We start from the raw sequence: 17,493 nt of genomic DNA, 5'->3' as shown, positions 1-17,493 counted from the left end.
TAAATACTTGAAAATTAGTAGCCTAGTAAAATTGGTTTGGTATTTTTAACATTTTTCTATAATTTTCTGTAAATTCTCTAGCTCTGGCAGAAAAGGAAAAAGAAAAAGACTCTACAGTGCTGGTCTGAATCTGGCCCGAGCCGGCCCATATGCGGGCGAAAGCGCGCCCGCACGCGCTCACGCTGTCGGTTTTGCGCAGAGAGCCCTGATGATTTGAAATTCTTTAAAGAGCCCCTCCCACTATTACTGTGTCTCGCTGACACTTGCAGAAACACCCTTGCGCTTTCCTCTCTTCACAACCCCCAGTCCACGACGGCGAACGGAGGGGAACCGAGCTCCAGCAAGCTTATACCGACCGGATCACTCGATGACCGGTGCTCTACTTCGGCTGAGACCAAATTCAAACCCTAACAAGAGTTTCCCCTCAACTAATTTCACTAACGGCGCTCTAACACGCTCTGTCCACGGTGGCAGCGGGCACGACGAACAATCAAACGCGTTCCTGACGATCTAAGGGGTCTTAGTCTAATTGGCGGGGTTGGGGAGCATGAGGGGCACACAAGAACACTGAAACGAAAGGGCAGAGGGTATGAGCGGACCTGAGACGAGCTAGCCACGACGAGGCCTCTTTCACGGTGGCGGAAAGCAGGTTTGGGGGAAGTGGGAAATTGGTGAGCTCTAGTGATCAATTGAGGGCACGACTTGGTGGCTTGGTGCTTGACTACCCTACGGAGCTCATGGCGTGCTCAACTTATAGAGTTCGTGAGCGGTGTTGCTTAATTTCGACGAATTGCGCTGGCGGTCGAGAGGGGAATGAGTCACGGCGGTGATCTACCGTGGCAACCGCAGAGCGACTGAACTACGGCGGTCATTGGATGGTCACTTCGGCTCATACTGACGCGATAAACCTCCTAAGGCGTGGCGTCCACCCGGTGAATGGTGAACACGCCAGTGATTGCCGCTCGGCCATGTCGTCGGTGTGCACTGATGAACCATCAAGCACATAGTACATTCCAGCCCATCCGCGATGAGATCTTTCACCCCGTGATCGTTATCCATGTTTAATTCAGTGTGAATCACGGCGATAGCACAAATCTGCACGCGTGGTCGCCGACGGCGAGGTCTCTGAGCTGGCGATCCAATCCGGTTACTGTACCATCGCGAAGCTTCATCAGTCAGTCTGACAGACCATGTTTGGGGCGAATTTCTTCCCAATTTTGTACGGTAAATAGGTCAATGCTCTGCAACAAAGTTATAGCCTAATAAACCTGCTCCAACTTTGCTACATTGTGCACCCACAAAAAGTCACAGGATCTTTTTTAAAATTGAACCCAAGTTCATCCAATCCCACTATCAGTCTGAATTCAGACTTAGGGCAGTCTGACAGCTTGACTTTGGGCTCATTTAACTCCAAATTTTTCATGTGACCAAGGCTTAATCCCTATAGCAAAGTTGTTCTCCTTACATAGCCCTACAAATTTGATGTGCTGACCTAGGGCAAAATCCTTATAGTTTTGAAATTACAGGGCTTTAAATTTGACCCCATTCACTGAAATTCAGACTTAGCCATTGGAGCACAAATGTGACCTTTTTGCAAATAAGCCCAAAACTTATGGTTTCATTTGCAAATCTCCAAATATGTGAACCATATGACTTAAGGTACCCTAATTTCATGATTTTTGCACTTAAGTCCAAAATGTGCACACTTTTACAGATAACCCCCTAGGGTTTCACTCTAGGGTTTTTCAGGGGTCTATTTAAGATTTTTGGTACTCCTAGGGTTTGGATGCTACTTAAGTCCATCCATGGTGATATTTTATGATCATTTCAACTAAGTTTTGAAGTTTTCTCTTAGTTAAGCTTTGTTTATTCTTCTAAGCCTAGTTTAGGGTTAAGTACCCTACTCTAGGGTTTTACTCATGAAATCAAGACAACTTATTTGAAATTTTTGCCTAGTGAATGCACTCTAGATGTGACAAACACATGATATGCCAATGCTTATGATGTTATGCTCAAGTTTTAGTGGCAGTAACTCCAGGGGTGTTACATCCTTCCCCCCATAAAAGAATCTCGTCCCGAGATTAAAAGTCTAGGGCAAGTAATGGAAAAGGAAACACGACATAGTTTTATTTCCTTATTTTTGGTACAAAACAGGGGTGGTATGGGGTTCATTCCTCTTATTATAGCAAATGTACATATCTTACAATTTACACGAAGCTAAAAAGCCTGGGAAATTCTTATCTAAAAAGTCTTGAGTTTCCCAAGTAGCTTCATCTTCCGTGTGTTGGTTCCACTGTATCTTGTAAAACTTGAGAGTTTTCCTTTGGGTAATTCTGTCCTTTTGATCCAAGACTCGAATAGGATGTTCAGAATATGTCAAGTCTAGTTCTAAGGCAACATCCGTTACTTCAATGGTTCGATCGAGAACCCGAAGACACTTCTTCAATTGAGACACGTGGAATACATTATGCACTGCAGACAAGGTTTCGGGTAACTAGAGTCGGTATGCCACTGGTCCATATCTTTCAAGGATAGGAAAAGGACCAATGTATCGAGGTGCAAGCTTCCCTTTTATCCCGAAATGAGATACACCCTTCATTGGTGAAACTTTCAGGTAGACATAATCTTCAACTTGAAAGTGCAAGGGTTGACGTCGCTTGTCTACATAACTCTTCTGTCGAGCTTGGGCTTCTTTCAAATTATGAATTATTCGTCAAACTTTTTCTTCTGTTTCCTTTACCATATCAGGCTTGAAGAAACATCTTTCACCTGGTTCAGACCAGTTTAACGGAGTACGACACCGTCACCCATACAATGCTTCAAAGGGTGCCATTTTAATACTTTCTTGATAGCTATTATTGTATGAAAACTCCGCTAATGGTAAACAGTCATCCCATTTCTGTGGAAATTCCAGAACACATGCTCGCAACATATCTTCAAGTATATGATTTACTCTCTCAGTCTGCCCACTGGTTTGGGGATGGTAGGCCGAACTGTGAAGCAACTTGGTACCCAGGGATTTATGAAGTGCTTCCAAAACTTGGCTACAAATTGCGGTCCACGATCTGACACGATGGTCTTTGGAACCCCATGCAGACTAAGAATACGAGCAATGTATAATTGGGTATAGACAACAACTGGATGATCTGTCTGACTGGCAGGAAATGGGCTATCTTGGTAATTCGATCAACTATAAACCAAATAGAATCATAGCCTTTTGTTGTCCTAGGCAATCCCACAATGAAGTCCATGCTTATATCCTCCCATTTCCATGTAGGGATAGGCAAAGATTGCAATGGACCAGCAGTCTTCATATGTATGGCTTTGACACCTCTGCAAGTGTCAAATCTTGCCACATAGCATGCAATTTCAATCTTCATCTTTTTCCACCAATAATGTTGTTTTAGATCATGATACATCTTAGTGCTTCCTGGATGAATAGAATAGCGACTAAGATGTGCTTCATCTAAAATTTGCTGGCGGATCTCATCATTCTTAGGCACAACTATACGGTTGTTAAACCATACAACACCTTGATCATCTCTTCTGAAGCAGTTGGCTTTACGAACCTCCATTTTCTCATGAATGTGTTTCATTCCCTTATCATTCCTTTGTGCGTCAACTATTCTTTGCAGGAGGACTGACTCAAGCTTCAAGTGATCTGAAGTTCCATGTTGAATCATCCCCAGGTTCAACTTCTCCATTTCTTGGCATAATGTAATGTCAGAAGTCTTCATTGTAAGACAATGACAGAAAGCCTTGTGACTTAACGCATCTGCCACTACATTAGCCTTGCCTGGGTGATAGTGAATCTCCAGTTCATAATCTTTAATCAGCTCAAGCCATCTCCTCTGCCTCATATTCAGCTCTAACTGGGTAAAGATGTATTTCAAACTTTTATGATCTGTATAAATATGACAGATATTCCCCAGCAGATAATGACGCCATATTTTCAGAGCATGAACCACAGCAGCTAATTCCAGGTCATGAGTTGGATAATGTTCCTCAAGCCGGCGTAACTGCCTTGAAGCGTAAGCTATCACTCGGCCCTCTTGCATTAGAACACAGCCTAGACCACTGCCTGATGCGTCATAATACACATCAAAGGGCTTTTCAATGTCCGGTTGAGCTAATACCGGAGCAGTGGTCAATAATACTTTTAGCTGCTCAAAGGCTTCATTACGTCTTGAAAACCAATTAAATTTAGTATCATTCTTCAATAAACTTGTGATTAGTTTCACAAGCTTGGAAAAATCTGGAATAAATCGATGGTAATAACCAGCCAGACCAAGGAAACTTCGGACTTGATGTACAGTGGTTGGGGGTTTCCACTCCAAAATATCCTTGACTTTCCTGGGATCCACCGCAATCCCCTTGGCAGATAATACATGTCCCATAAATTGGATCTCTTCCAGCCAGATTGCGCACTTACTGAACTTAGCATATAATTGGTGCTCCCTTAAGCGCGTTAATACGATCCGCAAATGCCGAGCATGTCCTCTTCATTCTTAGAATATATCAAGATATCATCAATGAATACCACCACGAATTTATCCAACTCGAGCATGAATACCGAGTTCATAAGATATGTGAAGTGGCAGGAGCATTTGTTAGTCCGAAAGACATAACCAGATATTCAAATAATCCATACCGCGCAGTGAATGCGGTCTTGGGTATATCTTCGGGTCGGATACGGATCTGATGGTAACCCGACCTGAGGTCAATTTTGGAAAATACTCGAGCTCCGGTAAGTTGATCAAATAGGATGTCAATCCGGGAAAGAGGGTACTTATTCTTGATTGTGACCTCATTAAGGGGTCTATAATCCATGCACATCCGAAGTGTTTGGTCCTTCTTCTTGACGAAGATGGCTGGACAACCCCAAGGTGATGAGCTTGGTCGGATGAATCCCTTTTCTAGTAGATCTTGTAATTGGGTTTTGAGTTCTGCCAATTCATTCAGAGGCATTCAGTACGACCTTCTGGAAACAGGAGTCGTACCGGGCTTCAACTCAATCACAAATTCTACATCTGTTTCTGGAGGCAATCCAGGCAGATCTTCTAGAAAAACGTCCAGGAATTCACATACTACCAGAATATCTTGGATCTCCGGTATGATGGCTTCATATACTCTGCTAATTGGTTTAGCTGGAATAGCTACAAGGATGGACAAGAGAACCTCTTCTTGGCCATAACTCAACCTGATGGTTCTCAGATCAGTGTTGAGGATTGCTTTATGCCGAGCTAACCAATTCATACCCAAAATTACATCTATATCTTGGCCTTTTAGAACAATCATGTTTGTGGGAAAGTCCCGTTCAGCCAATGTTACGGTGTCACACCCGTTTATAAAGGCCAGAGCCGGGTGCATAGCATATGTGTGCCAGGATCTATTTCCACACATATCTTGACGTCACAAGTGTAATATATCAAAAGAGCAATGCATAAAAGAGTAAATAACGATTATATTAACATATTACACTTCGAACAGACATAATGTGTTAACCTTTATTCATCAAAGTACAGCGAACATGGACATCCATCCACAGGAAGATGACCGGGGGTATCACTAGACTAGCATCCATGGAGCTCAGCATCATAACTTCATCTGCAACTTCTGATCAAAATTAAGCAAGGGTGAGCTCACTTATGGTCGGGGCTCAGCAAGTGGGGGAAAATAAATGCAAGTTTAACAAGGTGAGGCTAAGGTTGAGCAGTAAGCATTTTAGTTGGTCAACATTTTATTAACAACACCTATCTTACTAATAAATGTGAATCCCAAATATTCCTATTAAACAAAGGTATAAGAGTATATCAAAAACACTTAAGTGAACCCACTTAAGCAAACCAATGGCAGATCATTGGATCTCGATTTATTTCCGTCTTCAAGTTCAATTATCATGTGAGGAGTCCAAGCTGCTCTTAACCGTGAGCACGACTGATATATCAGTTTTACACTCTGCAGAGGTGGTACAACTTTACCCACAAGCCATGTATCCCCTCTAGCCTGGGTCGGCCAAAACCCATAAACACTTCCGAGGTGAGTGGCTAGGGATCCACTATGAGGCTTTCACAGAATACTCTTAATACGAAGCAACCCGCTAAGGTTTCTAAAGTCGATGGTGGAGGCCCCCTGGGTAAGGTACCTTAGCCAAGAATATGTCCCCATGTTAACGTGGGCTGCCAACACCACCGCTCCCCCTCTTGCCCATATTTCAGGTAAGGTTGCTAGGCACTAAGCGTATAAAGCTAATTACCAAAGCCAGAGCCATGATAGCACTCGTGGTTGCACTGTTTTCCCGGGTGGTCACTCCATGTTCCAATTATCATAATATGGTCTTGTTTAATCATCGGATTAACAACAATAATATAAACTTACCATTTGGAACATTGATATCATCAGTAGGAGTAACATCATAGAGTTAAAGTTGTAGCAATAGCATAACTACTTGATTAGATCAAAACCCAGGTTAACAAGGAATAAGGTTGGAAAGGTTAGGTGTGTCCGAATAGGTAACCCATCAAATTATGCATATATATCAAAGAATAAACTTTATTAAATGAATTGTTTGGGATCAAACAGAGTATGCAGAGGGAGAAGTCCACTTGCCTTGCTTATTGAAAACTTGAGGTTCTTCCACGGATAGGAATAGATCTTGATTCTTAACTACTAGATCAACCACTGAATATCACACAAACAAACAAGAAGAACAAACACCATTCAATAACATACCACATTCACCATACGTAAAGCTAAAAAGAAAGCCTAACGAAAAGAGCGTTTGTTTTTCAAAACATCGCAAGTAATGGTTATAATAAGAGGGTATTCGTTTTAAAAATGTGTGATCTATACTTTATAAAACAAGACATGAGCTTAAAAATATCTTAATACAAATATTAGGTTCACCAAATTAATGTTTTATAAAACGTCATATGTGATATGTCTAAGATTAAGGGTTTATAGGATGATAAAACACGTAATAACAATATTAAACTTTTTTTAACTTTTTAGAGAAGATATGTATTATATATCTAAGGTTAATGAGTTATAAAAGACATTATTGAACATTACTTTTATAACAAGCTCATAAACAACTTTTTATGTGAAAAGATCATAATTATATTATGAATCACCTATTTAAGACGAGTTAGGTTATGGGCCTTAAATGGATTTTCATGCAAAAGATAATGAACAAATAACTAACTTTTATTTTTATTAGAAAACACATAGCCTATATTATTATATTCGAAGTCAAAATATAAATTAACATTTTAAGTTATAAAAGAACTTAAACTATTATTACTTTATTTTATCCTTTAGGAAAAACTAAGTGATTCGCAAATAATGTGCACTAAATTCTATGAAATCATTAATCATGCCATAAACCTAGTTAAGAATAAATTAACTATATATTTGGTTAATAAACTATGATAAATGATAATTAATCGATTAATTATCTTTATTTCTATTGTAGGAATAAATTATCTAATTCATTAGAAGGAATTTATGTATAAAATATCATTTTAGTTTATAAAAGCAATGACCCTTGTTATCTTTTAATTCAAAAATTGTAAATAATCTATTAATTGGACATATGTTTATTTTCTATTTTTATTCAGAAACATATGTCTACATATTCTTTTAAGTTTCTATTTAATACGGCTATACTTAAACATCTATAACGAACCTTGTTAAATATGATATCTATTAAAAAGATCATTTAAAAAATTATAAACAAATTATCTACTTCTTTAGTAAGAAATCTATGTTTACTAATATAACTATTATTTTCTTTATTAGAAAAATATGAGCGTCTAATTAGGTCATTTTAATATTATTATAAATTCTACTATTTCGTTTTTCTCCCTTCTTTTCTAAATAGAATTTATACGTGTAACTAAAAATTGTTTATTTATTTCTTCTAACATTAATATACTAAGAATTAATTGTATATTACTAAATGGGACTTTTAATAACCTATTCATGGTTATTATGATATAAATAAATATCTTACTAATTGTAAGTAATTAAGTGATATGAATACATTTATTATGAATAGTAAAATCTATATATTTTCATTCGACCGAAAATACGTGGCTTAAATTCCTATTTCAATTTCTTATATCACTAAAATTATACTTATATCAATACTAACCGATTATCGCTCCACCACTAAAGCGAAATTAAAAACATTTCTAGTATGAAAATCACTGACGTAGTGAATAGTGACGGTGTTCATTTTTATAATTATATAATCGTACGTATATTTAAAATATTGTCGCGGGGTTTGATTTTGGTTACATGTATATATCGAATCTCTAAAATCATACACGAATCGCCAAATCGCATCAATATTACAACAACAATTCACAAGATCCATAAATTATTTCAAAACTTGATTTAGAAAATAAATATTTCGGGGTTGTCTTCAACCTTGGGTGAACGAATGACAGCGAACAGGCTCGAGCGCGTGTCTAGGCGAAGGGTTGGACGGGGTTCGGGCACGCCTCCGGCGAGGCACGATGGTGAGCGGTGGTGCTGCTGCGCGTGCGGGCAGGGGTTCTTGATGTCGGACGGGGCTCTGACGAGGTGCTGCGCGGACAGAGCTCCGACGGGGAACGCGGACAGTGAGCACGAGCTCCGGCGAGGCTCCACGGACGTCAGCGAAAGTGAACACCGGCGGCGAGGGAGAGAACGAGGAGGGAGTGATAGAGGGAGCTCGGGCAGGGAGAGAGCTCTGCTGTGGGAGGGAGAAGTGAGGAACTCGGCCAAATTTATAGAGAGAGGGAGGGGAAAGTCGGTCGGTTTCTAAGGCGGTCATCAATGGCATTCACGGAGCTTGAATGGAGGGAGAGAAACGGACGAGTTGAATCTCCAATAACTCAAAGACGAACGGTCGGCGAGGTCGCTTGGACATTGGGCGTGGGCAGGACTCGACGTGTTCCTGGCGCGTCGGGGCAGAGGCTGCTCGGTCGTGCTCAGCGTGTGTGGCGCCGGTCCCTGGCGCGGGTCGGGTCACTGCCTGGTGCAGGGGCATGGTCGCAGGCGTCTCTTCCTAGCGCGCGGGGTCGGAACCTTGGGCGGCGCGGTCGGGTGGGGCTCGACGGCTGGAGCGTCGCGCGCTGGGCGTCGAGGAAGCAGGGGGCACGGTCGGGTGGTGCAGGGCTGGGTGCTCGGTGCAATGCGTCGGAGAGAGGAGCGAGGAGAGAGAAGAGGGAGGGAGAGAGATAGCGGCAGCTGGGGAGGGGAGCAGGTTGGCGGCTAGGTCAGGGGCGGCGACTCCTTCTAGTTGGGCCCCTAGTGGGCCAAATGGATTAGGGTTTCATTTTTTTGTTTTTTCTTTTTTTTCTAATTCTTTCTAATTTCAAAATATAATTTTAAATAATCATAAAATTCATAACAATTAACCTAAAATTATTTATAAATATAATATTTATTTTTGACTAATAATTATATTATTTTGTGAATTTGATTCAAGAAGAAATGTTATTAAATATTCAAAAAAACCAATCGTGCACAATCAAAATTATTCCAAATGCAAATAAATGACACACAATTAAATGAAAAAACTTATTACCCTGATTACCATTATAAACTAAAATTATCAATATACATATTTTCCGAAAACCTTATTTTAGCAATTCATTATTGTTTTGTAAAACGAGATTTTCTTTACAAGATCAAACCCATAAATTGGATTTGCAAATCAATTCAAACAAAACATATGCTTCGGCACGAGTGCAACAAACACTTGGTAAAATTTTATCTATTCAAGAATTGTTCAAATTATTTATATTACCATTTTATTATTAGAAATCATAAGTATTTTTCCTTTCTATTGAAAAAATAATAATATAAACTAAGTTATCTTCAATTGATGGATTTAGGGTGTTACATACGGGCACATGGAAAGCCACTTCCTTAGTAAATATTTACTTCGGGTATGGACAGTCCTTGATAAAATGTCCAAACTTTCCACAATTAAAGCAGCCTGTTGAGGAGCTTGGGAGGGCGGGGAAACGAGTACCAGGGGCACTTGGCTGATTTGTGGAGGTGGGGGCAGTGGCAAGACGGATAAAGACCGGTTGTTTGAAGGGATAGGAGGGTGGATGTGGTGAAGAATGATTCTGATTAAAAGGTTGGATTACCAACCTTTGTCTCTTCTCAGGCCCCTGGTTGGGCCTGTCACCTTCATAGCCCTGGGATTTTCCTGGGCCTGCATATTTGGCTTCGACTACCAGTGCCGTGCTGACAGCCCTGCTGTAAGTGAGGTCAAGGCAGGTGGCCATTTTTCGCTGCAGCTGGTCATTGAGGCCTCTCATGAAGCAATTTCTCTTCTTTAGATCAGTGTTGACTTGATCAATAGCATACTAGGACAAGTGGTTGAACTTATTGAGATACACCTTGTTTGAGCTTCATAAATTCCCTGTTTCATATGGTGCACCCCTTCAGGAATATAGTGCTCCCAAAAAGCCAGTTTGAATTCGTCCCAGGTAATTTGATGACCAGCAGGCTGGATAGCCACAAAATTTCCCCACTAGGTGCTGGCAGGGCCTCGCAACTGCTAGACCGCAAATAAGGGCTTTTGAGTCTCCGTGCATCGGAGAAGCCCAAACTTTTGTTCGATAACCCGGATCCACTCATCTGCTTCAAGAGGATCTTCAACCTTGACAAATAACGGGGGACACGTTTATGAGAAATCCAGATATGAAGTTTCGCGGGGTCCTTGCGGATATGCTCGCCCGCTTTGCTGTTGCATTTGCTGTCCCGCCATTTCCCGCAGAAAGCGGGTATTGTCGGCTGTTGCATTGACAAAGGCAGCGATAGCCTCAGCTAAGGTTGGGGGTACTGGTGGCGGGTTAGGAGTAGCTTCCCTCCCACGGGAGGTTCCCGCACCATCCTGTCCATGGGTCCTGGACGGCATCTGAGGCAAAGAACATTTGGAAAATATAATATGCCAAAGCAAACCATCCATTTTACATTACTTCAAAAGGTAATGATACAGACTCGAATTTACAACAGGACTACATTACCTCTTATACATTAACACTATTTCTATACTACACTGCTCTAGCTTCTTATCACTTTTGGTAGCTTCCATGTCGGGTGTAGGAGACCATTCGTCGACCAGATTCATTGAAGGAGGGGGCCTAAAAAGGTCCAATTCCCCACCAAGGGCTTCACCCGCTGCTCCAGAAGGTCCGGCTCCCATTCCGATAGGATCCGCAGGTACGTTAGGGTGCAGTTGCGAATACAATACATGAACCTCCTCATGTAGTGTATTACAGTATACCTGCAAGTTGTCCACGACTGTGCTAAGCTCCTCCACGCGAGCTCGAGCTTTGGCTTCCTTGGCCCAAGCAAGTGAACGTGAGTTAACAACCCAATCGAGCGCTAAATCTCGTTCAGCGAGTTGGCCTTGCAGGTGGCGAATGTCAGTTCTTAACTCGTTTATTCGCTGACCATCCTCGACCCATACATCGTTCCTGTGACGGAGCTCCGTTCGAAGCTGTTCTACTTGAGCTTCCAGATCCCCGATAGGATCATTGCTACCACTACTACTGTCTTCATGCCTTGGAGCTAGTTGATGGCGAGGTACGCCAATTGGCCCGGTAGACTTGCGCGCGGTTTTTCTTGTTTGCGGCGGCATGTCTCCATGAGGGGGAAAATCTTATTAGTATAGTTTTTAACATGATGTATGCCTAATTACAGAATCAACCTTAGTTGATTCACAACCTTCTATACATTGCACTCTACTATCTGGTCTTTAAAATAAGTACTTCAGAAGGTGGTTAGATACACTACAGTAAAACGACGCACATCCGACGGCCAACTTACCTCCGACGGCTACCTACGAGACCGTCGGACATAAGCTTATGTCCGACGGTCTCTGCTGGCCCTCGGAATCTCTACTACTCCTTAAGAAAGGAGTGTAGGCGTCCACACCCACGGTTCTGCCTCCCACCCTGACATCCTCCGCTCCGCTTGCGCCTCCGCCTCCCAAGATTTCCGCGCCGCACCTCCACCATTTTCGCCGCCGCGCATGCCGCACTCTTCCATCCTTGCCTCTTTCATCCTCGCCGACCACGCCCGCGGCCACGAATCTCGCCTACGACAAAGCAAGGATCGAGCCCCCGCCTTCCAACCTCGGCGGCTCCTTCCATCCTCACGTATACATCAACGTCGCCTTCCATCCACGGCAAAAGAGACGACCTTCAATCCCGTGACCACTGCCCCTGCTCCCGCCCTCCATCTCGTACTGCTCCTTCGGACTTCGGATCCCATCGCCCCGCTCGCCTCCTCCCTCCCTCCTCCCGTCGCTACAGCACAAATCTCTGCCGGCCGCCGTGACATCCTATCGTCGGCTCCCAGCGCACCTTCTCAATTTTGTGCCACCTCCGTGGTGCCGCCACAACGGTTGTCTCCTCTGCACCAGATCGACGCAATCGCGCGCGGGACCCCGACATCGCCCCAGATCGACGAGGATATGGGAGCCTAAAAGCCCACAAACCTACCACCGACGAGAATCATGCTGCCCAAAACCTCACCCCAAATCGATGCAGACCTACCATCGACGCCGATTTGGGTCGTCCTTAAAAACCATGCCACCCCAGTCCACAAACACGACAGCCCCAATCTCTCGAAGGAATAGTTCTGCTTTGGCGTCAACTTTGCAAGGTAATGTCTCCTCTGTTTAGTTCGAATTACTTTGATTCTAGCACTGCCAAATGTCTCTACTGTTTGAAGCCAATGTCTTTATTGTTTAGTTCAAACAGAATGAATGGGTAGGTCTGCGAGTACTTGTGTAGCGTCCATAGAATGAATGGGTAGGTCTGCCCAAAATTTTGTTCAGCCAGTGTCTTTACTGTTTAGGGATGCAAGAACCAGATGTCTCTATTGTTTAGTTCAAACAGAATGAATTGGTAAGCTAGATAGGGATGCAAGTACCAGATGTCTCTACTGTTTAGTTTGAACAGAATGAATGGGTAAGGTAGATAGGGATGCAAGTACCAGATGTCTCTACTGTTTAGTTCAAATAGAATGAATGGGTAAGCTAGATAGGGATGCAAGTACCAGATGGCTCTGTATGCTTGATTATGCAAATAGGTTTTAGGTTTAGACAGATAAAATTTGTGGACGCTACACAAGTAGAGACCTTTTTTAGCTGTGTTTAATCTTATTTTTTATTTGTGGTTGGATCTATTCATTGCTTGATTCAAGTCTGCAACTGTCAGATGTCTCTGTATGCTTGATAGCAGATTATGCTATATTCTTGCATAAGAAAAATTTGTGGATGCACAAGTAGGTGTGTAGTGTTTATTTCAAACAGAATGAATGGGTAAGCTATATAGGGATGCAAGTACCAGATGTCTTCGTATGCTTGATTATGCAAATAGGTTTTAGGTTTAGACAGATAAAATTTGTGGACGCTACACAAGTAGAGACCTTTTTTAGCTGTGTTTAATCTTGGTTATTATTTGTGGTTGGATCTATTCATTGATTGATTCAAGTCTGCAACTATAGGATGTCTGTGTATGCTTGATAGCAGATTATGTTATATTCTTGCACAAGAAAATTTTGTGGACGCACAAGTAGGTGTGTAGTGTTTATTTCATCCTATTATGTTTTAATCCATAAAATACATAGATAGATTGGGATTACACTGTTGTAGATTGGTTAGATATTTTATATGATCAAAGAGGAGCTGTTTTCAACCCAATCCATTTTTAGACAATAACATAACTGGAGCAAAATAATATAGAGTTTCAAATACATAGCTTAGAAGTATTGTTGTAGTTATAGAGTTTCAATTACCTTTGAAGTTGGATCTAAAATTTAATCTCTTTCTCGATGATACCGTCAAGGTCTCTAAAGGGATGGATCATCAGTTCCTCCATCATCGTCTATCTTGTGATTTCTTTTCAGTTTCACTTTCATGGTATTGTTGTTCTGCAAGGATCGATGGGACGAAGAGGTCGAGGAAGGGTGTAAGAAAGAACCCCATAATAGATTGTGGGACATATACCAAGAACATCGTCTACAAGGAGGTTCTAACAAACTAGACCCACAGTATTTCTATTAAAACTGAATTGTTTGTTAACGACATAGAATCTCATGGAATAAATTTCTGTAAGCATGATCGTTCATTGTTTAGTCTTTATTATTAACAATTATATTCTATGCTTTATATTCTTTGGCAGCTAACTCTCAAGTGATGATGAGAAGGTCGAAAGTTCATATGTATATTATGGTAGTATCAGTTTTTGAACTTACATTCTGCTACATTTATGTTGGGAGATTTCCCAACAAATACTTGCTGGAGGTCGCTACAGTGATGAGATCACCCACATGTACAAGGGAAGATCGCCATGACCGTAGACGAGCACTATGAATCGCTTCAGCATTGCAAGTAAGCTTACACCTCCCCATTTTTCAGGGTTTCAGTCGCGCCACCGCCATAGGAGCTGATGGAGATCCTCTCTGACTATTTTAGCTCCATGGGTGATTCAACAAGTTTGGGCAAATGATCAAAGCAGAGGTATCTAACACAATCTGACTGTTTCAGAAATGCTGACACGATTGGACCTGCCAATGATGTCTACGAGTTAGTTAGGACCTCTGAACCAAAGCGCACAAAGGGCATCTCGACATCGGACATCATCACTACGATCTTGAAGGACTACAACCAATACATTATGTGCAATCTGACTTGGGGGTACAATCATAAAGACCTTGGCATCAGCTATGTTAAGGTGATATTTCGTCCACAATAATTTCTCCCAAAGACAGGACAATGAGAATAGCCTCTCAATCGTGTCATTTTGTTGTATTTTCATCAGGAGAATCAATTGATGGTCAACATGGGGATTAGCAAGCTAAGGGAGAAGGTGAAGGAGCAACAAGAGAAGGTGATCAAGTTTCTTTGCAATTATTTTGATATAGATATTATACTACACTATACCATTGGTAATCTTTGTATACAAGCAGTTTTGTACTATGGATGAAGGAATCGTTTGCAACAAGGTGTCAATTGAAGTTCTTCTGCACTCTCCTTTTGTTTTAACTTTGCTGTGCAAAATGAGATACATTGACCTTGATAATTACCCAAATAACTAATAAATGTACTGCTGGTGACTTAAAGTAAAAAACTAAAATCGATATAGGATATGGCAACATTTTGTTTGTACATCGATACACAAGTTTGTGCCATATTTTGATGATTGGATTTGTTGCTCTTGCTGTAGAACTCTTCCAAAAAATGTTTAAATGCCTCTAAGCTTCATTTAACTTATGGTGTGTACATTATAGTTGTTGACTCTGCTATACCTTTTCAACACCTCTTTATTTATTCTGCTCTTGTGTCACCTAACTCTCAAGTGAGATTGACCTTACTACCTTTGTTTGATTTTTCGATGACTTGAACAACTATTTTCTCGATGTCTTGAACAGCTAGCTTTGTGGTGGGGACATTCATCCACATCGAATGAACAATAAACAGACACAAATTCCAGTAACCACACAGCGTGGAATTGTTGACCCGTTCAACCCCTGAGCTAGACAAGATAGACCACACAACTTTCACCATTTTCTGTGATATTCATTTTGTTATATGAAAAATATCACATTTTTCATTTGGAAATATTGCGGCGTACTAATGTTCTCAGTGATGCATTCTATATTTCCCATGATGGAGTAATTGGAAGAATAAAAAAACTTCCGCCTCAGACGCCTTCCTAATGTAGCGGTAATTATACAGATTGCAAAATGCATAGATACAACTATTAGTCACTATAGTGTTTCGGTACAAGCTGCACTGCTGCTACATACCATGGCTTATTATTTCACCCCCAAATTCCAGTATCCTTTTGTTTTCTCTCTGCAGCTATAGTGTTCATTCTAATTCACTCTGCTGCATATCATGGACATTTCAATGCTATCTCTGTTGAAATCGGATGGATTCAATTCAGCCAAATCCACCGTCGCTCACCTTTTTTATGTCTCTGTTGCCTCCTGTAGCAGTGTGCAGATGGTCCTAAAATGGCGTCCGAAGAAATTAAGGTTGTGCCGATGCACACTGCCAATCTCCACAACGCAATGCAGCCGACCACCACCCGGGCTTTGATTCGGAAGCGACATAAGGTGTGGTGGCCATTGGTTTTTGGGGCAAGTGATGAATTTAGGATGAGGCTCACCATCTTGGGGATGAGACATGAGTGACGATGTAACTGTGGATTTTTTTAGCCTAATGTCGGTTTTCTCTCTAACCCTATGGTGAATAGAATCTATGTTGCGTGTTAAACAACAATATAATGGTGAATGTTGATGCGATAGTTAACATCAAATTTAGTTCCTGTTGGTCAGAGATGATGCATAGGGAGATGAATTCATTAGCATGCAGCAATGATTGTGACTGTCAGGCAGGAAAACTGGATGGCCATGGGTAGACCGTCTTCTATTCAAATGAACTCTGTTAGCTCTAGGAACCCAAAATTAACAGCACACTAAAATTAATGATTGGTTTGCCATATGAATTTTGCATATTATAATAATGTTTGTTGTTTTGTATCTATGTTTTATACTATTTTTTACTCCCGCGACCGTTAAAATGTTTCATTCTCTTTTCACACTGTATGCTACTTGTACCGTGCGCTTGCATGTCTCACTCGCTTTTTTCATGCTTCTCGCCTTCTTCAAGTGTACTATTGAACACAAAGACAGACAAACACAAGGACACTCCCATTTTATCGAATATTTTGTATATCGTTGCAACGCACGTGCACCTACCTAGTAATACTTATGTCCGACGGCTTCTCTTGCAGCCGTCGAACGTAAGCTTATGTCCGACGCTGAGCTGGTAGCCGTCGAACATAAGGTTTTTTAACGCCCGCAGGACCCGCGCGCCGTTTCATTTTCGTGTTTCTTCTCTCTGCCGCGCTGCTCTCTGCCATCGCCGCTGCAGCCGCCCGTGCTCGCCGCTGCCCGTGCCCGCCGCCGCCGACGCCGCTGACGCCGACGCCGCCCGTGCCTACCGCCGCCGACGCCAACGCCGCCCGCGCGTGTCCACCGCCACCGACGCCGCCCGTGCCCGCCGCCGCCGCCGCCCCGGCAAGCGTCCCGACGCCGGCTGCCCCGACTCATCCCCCGGCCCACCCACGTCGACCACCGTCCCGCCGCCAAGCCTAAGTGAGTATTTTTAATTTTGTTAATGTATATATTATTTTGTAGTTGTCTTTTTTCAGTATTAAAATTTTTGTATGTTTAATATTGTTTAGCTTGTTATGTCCGACGGCTGAAATTTGATTATGTAATAAATTTAATTTGTTTTAATTTACTTAGTGGTGTTTTAGATAATTTAAACTTTTAATTTCCGAGGGTTTTTATTATGCCCTCAGAAATAAGGTTAATTTATATAATTTGACACTCGTGGCAATGTTATTTCGTATATATTATATGTTATTTCGTATATATTATATGTTAGTGGTAGTTTACTTA

At 41.8% G+C, this 17,493-nt stretch overlaps 1 pseudogene; it reads left to right on the top strand.

Moving 5' to 3' along the window:
* Positions 1-14,248: 14,248 nt before the first annotated feature.
* LOC109942559 (choline-phosphate cytidylyltransferase 1-like) lies at positions 14,249-17,294 on the top strand (annotated as a pseudogene).
* Positions 17,295-17,493: the final 199 nt, after the last annotated feature.

This window comes from Zea mays, chromosome 9 (assembly GCF_902167145.1).
Source record: "Zea mays cultivar B73 chromosome 9, Zm-B73-REFERENCE-NAM-5.0, whole genome shotgun sequence".
NCBI lineage: Eukaryota > Viridiplantae > Streptophyta > Magnoliopsida > Poales > Poaceae > Zea > Zea mays.
The sequence above is the reverse complement of the archived record's forward strand: the minus strand, read 5'-3'. Positions and strand labels throughout refer to the sequence as shown.